At 42.3% G+C, this 12,358-nt stretch overlaps 1 protein-coding gene across 4 annotated transcripts in view; it reads left to right on the top strand.

Moving 5' to 3' along the window:
- adgrl1a (adhesion G protein-coupled receptor L1a) overlaps window positions 1–12,358 on the top strand; it is a 211,393-nt gene that overhangs the window by 50,375 nt on the left and 148,660 nt on the right. The window contains exon 1 of one of the 4 annotated variants that reach the window (XM_058377720.1): window positions 52–242. The exons of the other annotated variants lie outside the window; for them this stretch is intronic. The gene's annotated coding sequence lies outside the window, so the exon portion shown is untranslated. Of the gene's footprint in view, window positions 1–51; window positions 243–12,358 lie in introns of those variants that run through there. 4 annotated transcript variants of the gene reach the window in all.

The raw sequence follows: 12,358 nt of genomic DNA, 5'->3' as shown, positions 1-12,358 counted from the left end.
TGGTACGACTTCCTGTGAGGAGCCTTGACATGGAATGGGTCAGTTCTTTGTAAGCAGCCATACAGTTTCCATACGCTTCCTATTGGGAATATTGGTCATGTTTTTGGGCGGCTGGAACAGATTATCTGCATTTACATTATTTCTTATGGGAAAATTCGTTTCAATACACATTTTCACCTTAAGAACTCGCCTCCAGAACGGATTAGATTCCTATGCCGAGGTTCCAGTGTATAGTCAATTTGGTAAGACGTAATGTTTCTCTCTCTCTCTCTCTCTCTCTCCCTGATGAGTTTCTTTTCGCTTCAATGACAAAAAGAACAACTCTTTGGACTTGATATTGAGAGTTATGAACTTCCACACTTTTGAATTGAGGTTAAATCTTTAAAATGAGGAAAGAGAACACACACCCGGTTCTAAAACAGCTGAGGCTCTGGTAGATAAATAAAATAACTTTGTGTGTGTGTGTGTGTGTGTGTGTAAATTTTTAAGAAGTTGAATATAAGCACGTATAAACACACTTGCATGTGCATGTGCAGGATATCAGAACACACAGTTGGTTCTAAAACAGCTGAGGGACTGGCAGATAAATAAAATAACTTTGTGTGTGTGTGTGTGTGTGTGTAAATATTTCAGAAGCTGAATATAAACACGTATAAACACACTTGCATGTGAATGTGCAGGATATCATCGGGTTATCATACTGTGAAAAAGTTTAAGATTCCTGAGATACAGATATATACACACACACACACACAGCCCAGCGGTCCTGTGTGTCACCGAAGTCTGCACGAGTCGGAGCGTTCACTTTCTCATGCCGAACTCTGGACCCTCACATACACACTCTCACACACACACATACACACACATATGGACTTTGTGGCACAGTGCAGGAGAGGCAGAGCACCTGTCTCTCTCTCTGTCTCTCTCTCTCGGTCATCTGTATGTCATTTCACTTCTCTCTCTCTCTCTCTCTCTCTTTCTGTCTCTCTCTCACAATCTCTCTCTTTTCTCTCTCTCTCTCTCTGATGAGTTTCTTTTCGCTTCACTGACAAAAAGAAGAGCTCTTTGGACGTGATATCGAGGGTTAACAGCGACAGAGTTATGAACTTCCACACTTTTGAATCGAGGTTAAATCTTTAAAATGAGGAAAGAGAACACACACCCGGTTCTAAAACAGCTGAGGCTCTGGTAGATAAAATAAGTTAGTGTGTGTGTGTGTAAATATTTCAGAAGCTGAATATAAACACGTATAAACACACTTGCACTTGGGGGGTGGTGGTGGCTCAAGAGGTTAAGGCTCTGGGTCGTTGACCGGAAGATCGGGCTTCAAGCCCCAGCTCTTGAGCAAGGCCCCTGACCCACCCTGCTCCATGTATCATGGCTGACCCTGCACTCTGACCCTCAGCCACCAAGAATGGGATATGGGAAGAAAGAATTTCACTGTGCAGTAATGTATACGTGACAAATAAAGACTACTTACTTTCTTGCATGTGCATGTGCAGGATATCAGAACACACACTGAGGTACTAGTGGACTAGTGTGTGTGTGTGTGTGTGTTTGTGTGTGTGCGTGTAAATATTTAAGGATCTGACTGTAAACATGTATAAACACACTTGCATGTGAATGTGCAGGATATCATCAGGTTATCATACTGTGAAAAAGCTTAACACTCCTGAGATATAGATATATATATATACATACACACACACACACACATATGGACTCTGTGGCACAGTGTAGGAGAGGCAGAGCGCTGGTGAGCGTGTCATGGCCGAAGGTGTCTGCGGCGTGTGTCTAATTGAGCTGCGTGTAGTTAATTGTTTGTACGTAGGAGGGGAGAAATCAATCTGTTTTCTTACTGTCATGACTCCTGGGCCCCGGGGTGATGGACTAGATCTGGCACGGACAGCGGGAAGGCCTGCCAAGTGGAGCTCCGTACGCAGCCTTTTTCTCCCTCAGCGCACACACACACACACTCGCACACAAATACACACTGTTATGCATGTATACTATACCCACACACACACTCGCACACAAATACACACTGTTATGCATGTATACTATACCCACACACACACACACACACACACACACACACACACACAAAGTTGCTGGAGTGAAGTTAGCTCTGTTGATCTTGAAGGCCGGAATCTGAGATCTGGGAGAGGAGTGAGTGTGTGTGTGTGTATATGTGCGTATATGTATGTATATGTGTGTGCATGTATTTGTGTATATGCGTGTGTGTGTGTGGGTGTATGTGTATTTGCATGTGTGTGTGTTTGTGTGAGTTTGTGTATGTGCATGTATGTGTGTGTGTGTATGTATATGTGTATATGTGTGTATGTGTGTGTATATGTGTATATATGTGTGTGTGTGTATATATGTGTGTGTGTATGTGTGTGTGTGTATGTATATGTGTATATGTGTGTGTGTGTGTGTGTGTGTATGTATCCACACAACCCCCCTCTGACAGTGAGAGGCTTTCAGCACAGTGTTTGAGGAGGAGCTGAACAGAACAGAAGATATTGCATTAGTCGCAGCTTTCGCCGTCAGGACAAATCCATTTTAGGCGCTCGAGGCGCCAGCGTGCTCTGCAGGCGCGTATTCTTCTCGCTGCTCCCCACAAATCGGTTTAACGTCGTGGGGTAATACATCAGCCCAGCTAAAGCAGATAGATGATAGGCTTCAGTGCTAAACAAATGGTGTTGGTCATCATTCATATATAAACGCTGCGTTTGTTTAAAAAAAAAAAAAATCCTGCATAAAGAGAGTACTCCAGGAATCAAAACTCTACTCAGAATTCCATTTTTTTATTTCTTCACGCTCACTCGCAGTGGAAGTGTACTGGCAGGTGTAAAGGAATAAAACAACACTGTCATGAATTATTCAGATATGCAAATGAAGCTCTAGAATTCAAAATCTGCGCTGCTTTCATTAATGGAACTACTTTTTCACAGGGAAGAATTTCTGGTTCGTTGTGTGACAAAATCCTGTATGTTGAAAATTCCGAACAATTTTTTTTGGTATTTATTTATTTATTCATTTACTTACTAATTTTAGTTATTGTTTTGTTTTATTTATTTATTTATTTATTTATTTATTTATTTATTTATTTGTTATAGTTATTGTTTTATTTCTTTCTTTATTTTTTGTGTTCTCACATACACTGATTTTATCTCCTGTATCGGTGCTGTGAAGTGGTCAGTAGGCATTCCTGCAGTACTACTGGTTGCCATGGCGATAACGTTTCCCAGTGTAGCACATCTAGCATTCCAGATCATTTCTCACATCTACAATGGAACGTTCCGGAAAGGAGATTTGGACGCTGATGTGGACACGCCCACGTCTAGTCACCAGTCGCCGATGTCACAGGAAGTCACGTTAATTTGCAATTTTGACGCAAACAGTTGATTATAGAGGGAGAGTTGATTTTTTTGCTTGTGGGTGTGGCCTATCTATCAGATTAGAAACTCTAGTACACGCCCACATCTAGTCACCAGTTGCTGATGTCATAGGAAGTCGCACTGAAAACGAGCGCTCGCTTTGTCGCTAAGAGTCGCCGTGTGCACGTATACATAGCGTTAATTTACAATTTTGATGCAAACACAGTTGATAATAGAGAGAGAGTTGATTTTATTGCTTGTGGGCGTGGCCTGTCTATCAGATAAGAAACTTTGGTCTAACCTGAAAACCAGGCCACGCCCACAAGCAATAAAATTACCTCTCACTCTATTATCAACTCAAAATTAAATTAACGCTACGCTCACACGCACACGGCGACTCTCAGAGTTGATAATAGAGAGAGAGTTGATTTTTTGGCTTGTGGGCGTGGCCTGGCTTTCAGATAAGAAACTCTAGCAGCTATATAGAGCTATCTTCTCTGCTGCTTCCTGTCAAGCCGTATGTTTCTCACTAATGTCTCGTCACACATTTATATCGTATACCGTACGTGACCTTAAATGAAACCAAGTCTTTCTGAAGGGAATCGTTTAAACTGAGCGTTTGGGTTTCTGGCTTTATTTACAGTGTCATGTGTATTTTAAACAAACCTAAACGTAGCTCCATGCTGTATGCTAACGTTAAACAGCTGACTAGCGTAAATGAGTGAATAATGACGTAATCCTCCGAAAAGCACGTCAAGATGTAGCATAAAGTTGAGCTCAATATGTCACGTCATGTGAACGTTTATCTCAACAGGTTCTCTCACGTGTTGCTGTTCCGCCGGTCCGCTCCTTTAATGCACCACCTGTTGACGTTTAGGTCCGGGTTGCGCGCACACGGCCGAGCCTAGCAGCCAGTACGCGGAGTTCTATTCTCTCAGCCAAAGCGCTTCACGTGAATTATTCATCTGTCTTTTTGAAGCAGATCAGAACCAGCCTCTGCGTTTTGATCTCATTTGAACTCCCTCTTCAGACACGGCACTGGAAGCTGCGCTCTGATTGGCTGGGGAGTTTGTTTGCTTTTTTTTTTTTTTTTTTTTCAATTTTACTTTATTTTTATTCATTTCCCCTCCAGTCTAAAGAGCTGTTCATTATTCATCAGAGTGAGGAGCAGACTGAACTCGACTCGGGGTACTGTGAGGAGTCCTGAGGCGAGAGAGAGAGAGAGAGAGAGAGGGAGGGAGGGAGAGAGAGAGAGAGAGAGAAGAGGGAGTGAGAGAGGGAGAGAGAGAGTGAAGAAAGAGAAAGAGAGTGAACAAAAAGAGACAGAGGAAAGAGAAAGAAAGAGAGAAAAGAAAGAGAAATGGGGTGAGGGAGAGAGAGAGCGAGAGGGAGAGAGAGAGAGAAGAAAGAGAGTGAACAAAAAGAGAAAAGAAAGAGAAATGGGATGAGAGAGAGAGAGAGAGAGAGAGAGAGAGAGAGAGAGGATCCTGGAGAGGAGTGTAGATCTTTGTCTGTATTATTCTGGTTTTAAGAGAGACTAAAAAGGAGAGAGAGAGAGAGAGAGAGAGAAGGAAGAGAACAAGGGTGTGTGTGTGTGTGTGTGGTGTAGATGGGAACAAAAGCAGCAGATCCGAGTGATTCAGAGCGGTCAGTCTCTCCGTCCATATGCGCCAGAGGGAAAAAGGTCAAAATGAAACTGGCGGCCCCGCTGAGACCGCCGGCTACGGAGAGAGTGTGAGGATGAACCGACGCTCTGAAGCCCCAGGGGAGAGGGGAAATGAGAAAGAGATGGAAAGGAAGAGTCACTCTGTGTGTGTGTGTGTGTGTGTGTGTGTGTTTGATCCACTAAAAGAAACAGACCCTTTGGATCCGGTCTATGCTCTAACGGTCAGTCACGAGACAGCAGCAGTCACGCAGTGTTACAGCAGCAAACTGTTCCTAATTAACAGATGCAGCGAGTGGAACGTAGCACCTGCTAAAGCATGACTGCAGGTTCACACACACACACACACACAGAGAGAGAGAAAGAGAGCTCATTTACTCATTTAGAAAAGCTTCAGCGCTATAGACATCCTCCCTTAGGGTGTGTGTGTGGGTGTGTGTGTGTGTGTGTGTGTGAGAGAGAGAGAGAGAGACAGACAGAAAACAGCGCATCGTCACGTGACTTCACATCAAGTCCTCCTAGTAAAGTCTGTCCACTCGGCGGCCATCTTGGCCTCGCTCCCAGTGCGGTTATTTTCAGCGCTCATGTTTACCCCAGACTCACAACCTGGAAACTGATGTTGTTTATTTATTTATTTATTTATTTATTTATTTTCAGACGAAATACACAGCGCAAACACACACACACACTCACACAATCAGCTTGCTCCATTACTGCGCATCAGCTGTTCTTCATAACCATCGCAGCTCTGTATCTGCACACTGCAATGATGTGATTGGCTCTTTTTCCTGAAGGGGGTGTGGTTTAAATCAAACCCCCATTATGTGTTATATCCCGCCCTCTATTTTTCTTTTTCTTTTGATAAACTTTCTGGATCATATTTCCAGCAAATCGTCTTTGTGTGTGTGTGTGTGTGTGTGTGTGTGATTTAGATTGGTGAGCTGTATGATATGAGGCAATTAATGTGCAACCTTGGAGTCCCAGGAGAGCTCTGTCCTCTCTGCCTGTCTCCACTTCACCACCTGTTTCACACACACACACTCACACACACACACACACACACACACACACACACACATACTCACACACACATACTCACACACACATACTCACACACACACGCTGTTAAAGTACCATATCGATATTCAATATATTTCAGTAATAATGAGGTCAAAATTCAACTCCTGATTTTTAAAATTAAATTAAATATGAAAATAACTATAATAATAATAATAATAATAATAATAATAATAATTACAGACCTGCTGAAAGGGAAGCAGTGTAAAATTTGTAATGATAAAATGTTTAGAAATGTTCTAATTTTTTAAAAATATTTTCAATCTATTTATTTTTTAAAAACAATATATTTTTTTATTTTATTTTTAATTAATAATTATTATATATGGATTATAACAAAAAAACTACATTTGCAGTTTTGTATTGTGATATTGTAGAATCTATCTATCTATCTATCTATCTATCTATCTATCTATCTATCTATCTATCTATCTATCTATCTATCTATCTATCAGTGTGTGTGTGTGTGTGTGTGTGTGTGTGTGTGTGTATTATGATTCATATCTGTTTGATCATCAGCTATAAGTAACCGGAGCACTGCTGGATTCCTGTGCTGATGCCGTGAGCTCTGTTATGGAAGTGAAAGAAAGCTTGAAAGAGTTTTATCACAAATATTATGAAAGAAATGAGACAGACGGCAGAAAGACTTAAAGACCAGCGCAGGTCTGAAGGATGAAGACGGACGCTCATGAAATGCCCCTCACTCACTCTCTCTCGCTCTGCCTGTCTCTCTCTCCTTCTTTCTGTCTGTCTTTCTGTATCCTTCTTTCTCTCTGTCTCTCTCCCGCCCTCCCTCCCTCCCTCTGTCTGTCTCTCTCTGTCTGTTTTTGTCTCTCTCTCTCCCTCCCTCTCTTTCTGTCTCTCTTTGTTTGTCTTTCTCTCTCCTTCTTTCTGTCTGTCTCTCTATGTCTCTCTTAACGTCTCTCTCTCACTCTCTCTCTCTCTCTCTCTCTCTCTCGCTTCTACATTTTTCAATCTGATCTACATTTTTATTCCATATGATTCATCTTTAATACAATGAATAAAGAAACAGCAGCTAATCAACAAACAAACAAACAAATCAAAAATAAATAAAAAACAAACAAACCTCTGGATTGTCAGTGGACGTATCAGTTGATCGCACGAGACCTGCTTTTTATCTGATTAGAGGTACATGTAATGTTGTGTGAAACCACGGAGCGTAAAAGTTACAACTTTTACAAAGTGTTGTGGGAATTAGCTGTTACTATAGCAATGGTAACATATGGGAGCAAGCTTATTATTATTATTAGTAGTAGTAGTAGTAGTATTGTAGTACACCTAGGATTTTGACAGAAGGCAGTGGAGATATATCAAGGTGTGTGTGTGTGTGTGTGTGTGTGTAATGAGACATCACTGCCACTCTCACAACAAGCTTTTGACTGATCTTTATGACTTTAGGCCATAAAAGTGTGTTTGTTTGTGTGTGTCGATGTTGCGCAGGTATCCGTGTCCCTGAGTGCCCAGTTAAGCAGGATAACCGCGTCCGGCAGAATGAGGCCACCCTGATCACACTCTGTACATATCACACACACACACACACACACATAAAGGTTGGAATAGGTAGATAGAAATGTAGCTCCCTGAGGGAAATGTGTGTGTGTGTGTGTTGATCTTGGCTGTGTTTATGGAGTTTCTGATGCTCTATGTGTGTGTGTGTGTGTGTGTCTGTGTGTGTTGATCTTGGTTGTGTTTATAGAGCTTCTAATGCTCTTCATGAGTGTGTGTGTGTGTGTGTGTGTGTTTTACTGCACGCGGCAGGCAGAGGGAACATCACACCAGGGGGAAAGCAGTGTAGAAGCGGAGCTCGGTTCCTCACTCAGCCGCTGATTTCCTTTTATTTAGAGTCTGAAATTAAAACTAATTACTTCACCCACAAGCACTTTACAGGCACCTCTCGGCATAAAGTGTGTGTGTGTGTGTGTGTGTGTAAAACACACAAAGTCATTCTGTTATAGAGAAATAATCCACAGCGCGGTGGTGTGATGAGATTTTTCACTTTTTATCCGTTTATAGTTGCAGCTAACGTTCTGGAACTTTCCTTGCTACACCAGCCCCGGTTACTATAGAAACGCTAACGCATCAGAGCGCTAATGCCAAAGAAACATTTTCTGTGGTGTATCGGATGACTGCCGGGATCAGGGAGAGATGGAGAGATGGAGAAGGAGAGAGGGAGAGATGGAGAGGGGGAGAGAGGGAGAGATGGAGTGGTAGAGAAGGAGAGATGGAGAGATGGAGTTGTGGAGAGAGGGAGAGATGGAGAGATGGAGAGATGACAGAGACAGAAAAGATGAAAGCAGGTATTACGGTGTGTCAGCGAGAGCAGACAGGAAGTTGATCTCAGGTGACTTCCTGTGTGATCTTTTTACACTCACCAGGGGAGCTGGTGACAGTTCGAGCTGAGCGCATCCTCCTTCTGATCACACACACACACACACACGTATCACACACATTTATCACACACTGATCACACACAGACACTGATCACACACACACTTATCACATACACTTATCACACACATACTGAACACACACACGCACACACACATAACACTTATCACACACACACACACATCACACACATAGTATCTATCTATCTATCTATCTATCTATCTATCTATCTATCTATCTATCTATCTATCTATCTATCTATCTATCTATCTATCTATCTATTTCTCTCTCTTCTCCACACAAACACACACACAGGTTTTATTTCAACACCTTAAAACACACATACTCTCTCTCTCTCTCTCCCTCCCTCTCTCTCTCTCTCTTTCTTTCTTCTCCCCTCGGCTTATTTTGCAGCTCTGAAGCAATAATCAGAGACGTCGTGTCTGACACGCAGCTCATTACAGGCCTCTCTCGCGCCCCATCTACAGCAGGCTCTCGCAGCGCCGCTGCCTTTATGCTAAAACAGCTCCTGCGTGACGCGCTGAATGAACATCTCGCCCACACCGTCCATGCCGAGCGCGCGCATGAGCTGGAGAACACCGCGCGGTCGTCATTACCGGCTGCTGAGTAGCGCTGGAGTCACTCTGACCCGACGCTCTTTATCTGAGGAAGAGTGGATTTTTATATAGAAATAACACGTATGTGACGCGTACGTGATCGGAGACGTTTTTGCACTAATCTGTATGGAAGCTGTTAGAAATCAAAGATCTTATCAAAACTAGCGAATACAAACCCCCTGGGAATGTAACCTTTCTGACCAATCAGAATGCAGAATTCCAATTCCTGGAGACGCTCTGGGAATTTCACACACCGAGTTTGGAATTCTGACGATTCTCTGTTATATAACAAGCTGTTCGTTTTGTCTGATGATCATAAGCTAAGATAAGTTAAGCTAAGATAAAATAAGCTAACCTAAGCTAAGCTAATCTAATCTAATCTATGATAAGATAAATTAAGATAAGATAAGCTAAGCTAACCTAAGTTAAGATAAGCTAACCTAAGCTAGGATAAGCTAAGCTAAGATAAGCTAACCTAAGCTAAGATAAGATAATCTAAGATAAGATAAGATAAGCTAACCTAAGCTAAGATAAGCTAACCTAAGCTAAGATAAGCTAACCTAAGATAATATAAGCTAACCTAAGTTAAGATAAGCTAACCTAAGCTAGGATAAGCTAAGCTAAGATAAGCTAACCTAAGCTAAGATAAGATAATCTAAGATAAGATAAGATAAGCTAACCTAAGCTAAGATAAGCTAACCTAAGCTAAGATAAGCTAACCTAAGATAATATAAGCTAACCTAAGCTAAGATAAACTATCCTAAGCTAAGATAAGCAAGCCTAAGCTAAGATAAGCTAACCTAAGCTAAGATAAGCTAAAATAAGCTAACCTAAGCTAAGATAAGCAAGCCTAAGCTAAGATAAGCTAACCTAAGATAAAATGAGCTAACCTAAGATAATATAAGATAAAGCTAAGATAACCTAAGATAAGATAAGCTAACTTAAGATAAGATAAACTATCCTAAGCTAAGAAAAAATAATCTAAAATAAGACATGATAATCTAAGCTAAGCTAAGATAAAATAATCTAAGATATGATAAGCTAAGATAAGATAAGATAATCTAAGATAAAATACGATAAGCTAAGCTAAGATAAAATAGAACTTTGTTGGAAATTTCAAAAAACCAACTCTTAGCAATTTCTTTTCCCAGAGGCTGCTTCAGATTGTTTCTTAGCGTTAAGTGTAACTAGAAACGGATAAAAAAGTCTTTCACATTTTTCCAAATTTCTGTAAGAGTTTAAACACCTCAGCACACGCTCATACAGAAAAATAACCAACCCCACTCCGTCACAGCGTCTCGTCAACTCCTTCCTTTCACTTTTTAATTCTTTTTCTTAAATTCATTTTAAATTTTTTTGTGGAAAATATTGTGATATAAAGTTGCAGCGTTTAGCCGAGACAGCGCGAAAGTCAGAGTCTCCGCCGCCGCTGTGTCGTATCAGCCTGGAGCAGAAGGAGCAGCCTTCAGTTTTGTCACCTTTAAGTCCTCTCCGAATGTTTACCGTACAACATCGTCTCCGACGCGGAGCTGTCATGCTAATGATCTGCACTGCAGCGCTCCGAACGCGCGCCAGAGAGGAAAAATAAGCACTCAAACAGCACAGATACAATACAGCCAGAAGCTAATCCACTATCTGCTGAGGATTACACAGAAATCACACACACACACACACACACACAGAGTTAGTGAGAGAGATGAGAGTGTTCTGTCCCTCAGCTTCCACTCACATCACATTCTGCTGCTTCAATCAGCTGCTGTTTCTTTTTTTTAAGTATAAAACGCACAGCGCCGTCACTTTAAGAGCCGGGAATCGGGTCGGACGTTTAGAGACGGGAGAGACTGGACCCTTCGCTTCCTGATCAATCAAACCCGATGTACATCAGCGTAGGGGTTTAATCCGTTCTGGAGGCGAGTTCATAAGGTGATAATATGTACTGCGAGACGAATTTCCCCGTAAGTGATAATGTAAATACAGATAGTCCGTTCCAGCCACCCAGAAATATGACCACTGACCAATACGAAGCGTATGTAAACTGTATGGCTGCTTACAAAGAACTGACCCAAGCCAAGTATTCCGTGTCAAGAGTCGTCACAGGAAGTCGTGCCACCAAGCTTGGGTTAAAAAATAGAACAGACCACCCACACCACTGGGTCCTGCTCGAACCCTGAACTCTGGCATGGAAGGTGGCCGCTCTAACAAGGAGGCTAAAGACTACAGCCTCTAGCGTCGGTCACTAGTGCGCCTCTTAAGATCAGGGGAGTGAGGTTAACCTGCACAGCAGGTACTGCTGGCCTCCGTTACACTCACCCCCCTAAACCTCACTCCCATCCGGGTCATGGCACCGATGTAACCTCCCCGGGTCCTACTCGCAACTGTTCTGAGTTGGTCTCGAACCCTGATCTCTGGCATGGAAGGCGGGCGCACTAACAAGGAGGCCAAAGACTGCATTGGTCATGGCACCAATGTAACCTCCAATGTAAAGCTCAGAGCAGGTGCAAGTAGGACCTGGGGAGGTTACATTGGTGCCATGACCTGGTTTCGAACTACTGGCATGGTAGTTGGTGTTGAATGATCATTACGTCTTCTGTAAGATATTCCAACACATGCATCAAACCCAGCTTGGAGGACAGCTTGAGATTCAGGACAGCTTGAGATTCAGGACAGCTTGAGATTCAGGACAGTTTGAGATTCAGGACAGTTGAGATTTAGGACAGTTTGAGATTCAGGACAGCTTGAGATTTAGGACAGCTTGAGATTCAGGACAGTTTGAGATTCAGGACAGTTTGAGATTTAGGACAGTTTGAGATTCAGGACAGTTTGAGATTCAGGACAGCTTGAGATTCAGGACAGTTTGAGATTCAGGACAGCTTGAGATTCAGGACAGCTTGAGATTTAGGACAGTTTGAGATTTAGGACAGTTTGAGATTCAGGACAGTTTGAGATTCAGGACAGCTTGAGATTCAGGACAGCTTGAGATTCAGGACAGTTTGAGATTCAGGACAGTTTGAGATTCAGGACAGCTTGAGATTTAGGACAGCTTGAGATTTAGGACAGTTTGAGATTCAGGACAGCTTGAGATTCAGGACAGCTTGAGATTTAGGACAGTTTGAGATTTAGGACAGTTTGAGATTCAGGACAGTTTGAGATTCAGGACAGCTTGAGATTCAGGACAGTTTGAGATTCAGGACAGTTTGAGATTCAGGACA

The sequence above is a fragment of the Hemibagrus wyckioides genome, linkage group LG24, assembly GCF_019097595.1.
Source record: "Hemibagrus wyckioides isolate EC202008001 linkage group LG24, SWU_Hwy_1.0, whole genome shotgun sequence".
In the NCBI taxonomy this organism is placed as follows: domain Eukaryota; kingdom Metazoa; phylum Chordata; class Actinopteri; order Siluriformes; family Bagridae; genus Hemibagrus; species Hemibagrus wyckioides.
The sequence above is the reverse complement of the archived record's forward strand: the minus strand, read 5'-3'. Positions and strand labels throughout refer to the sequence as shown.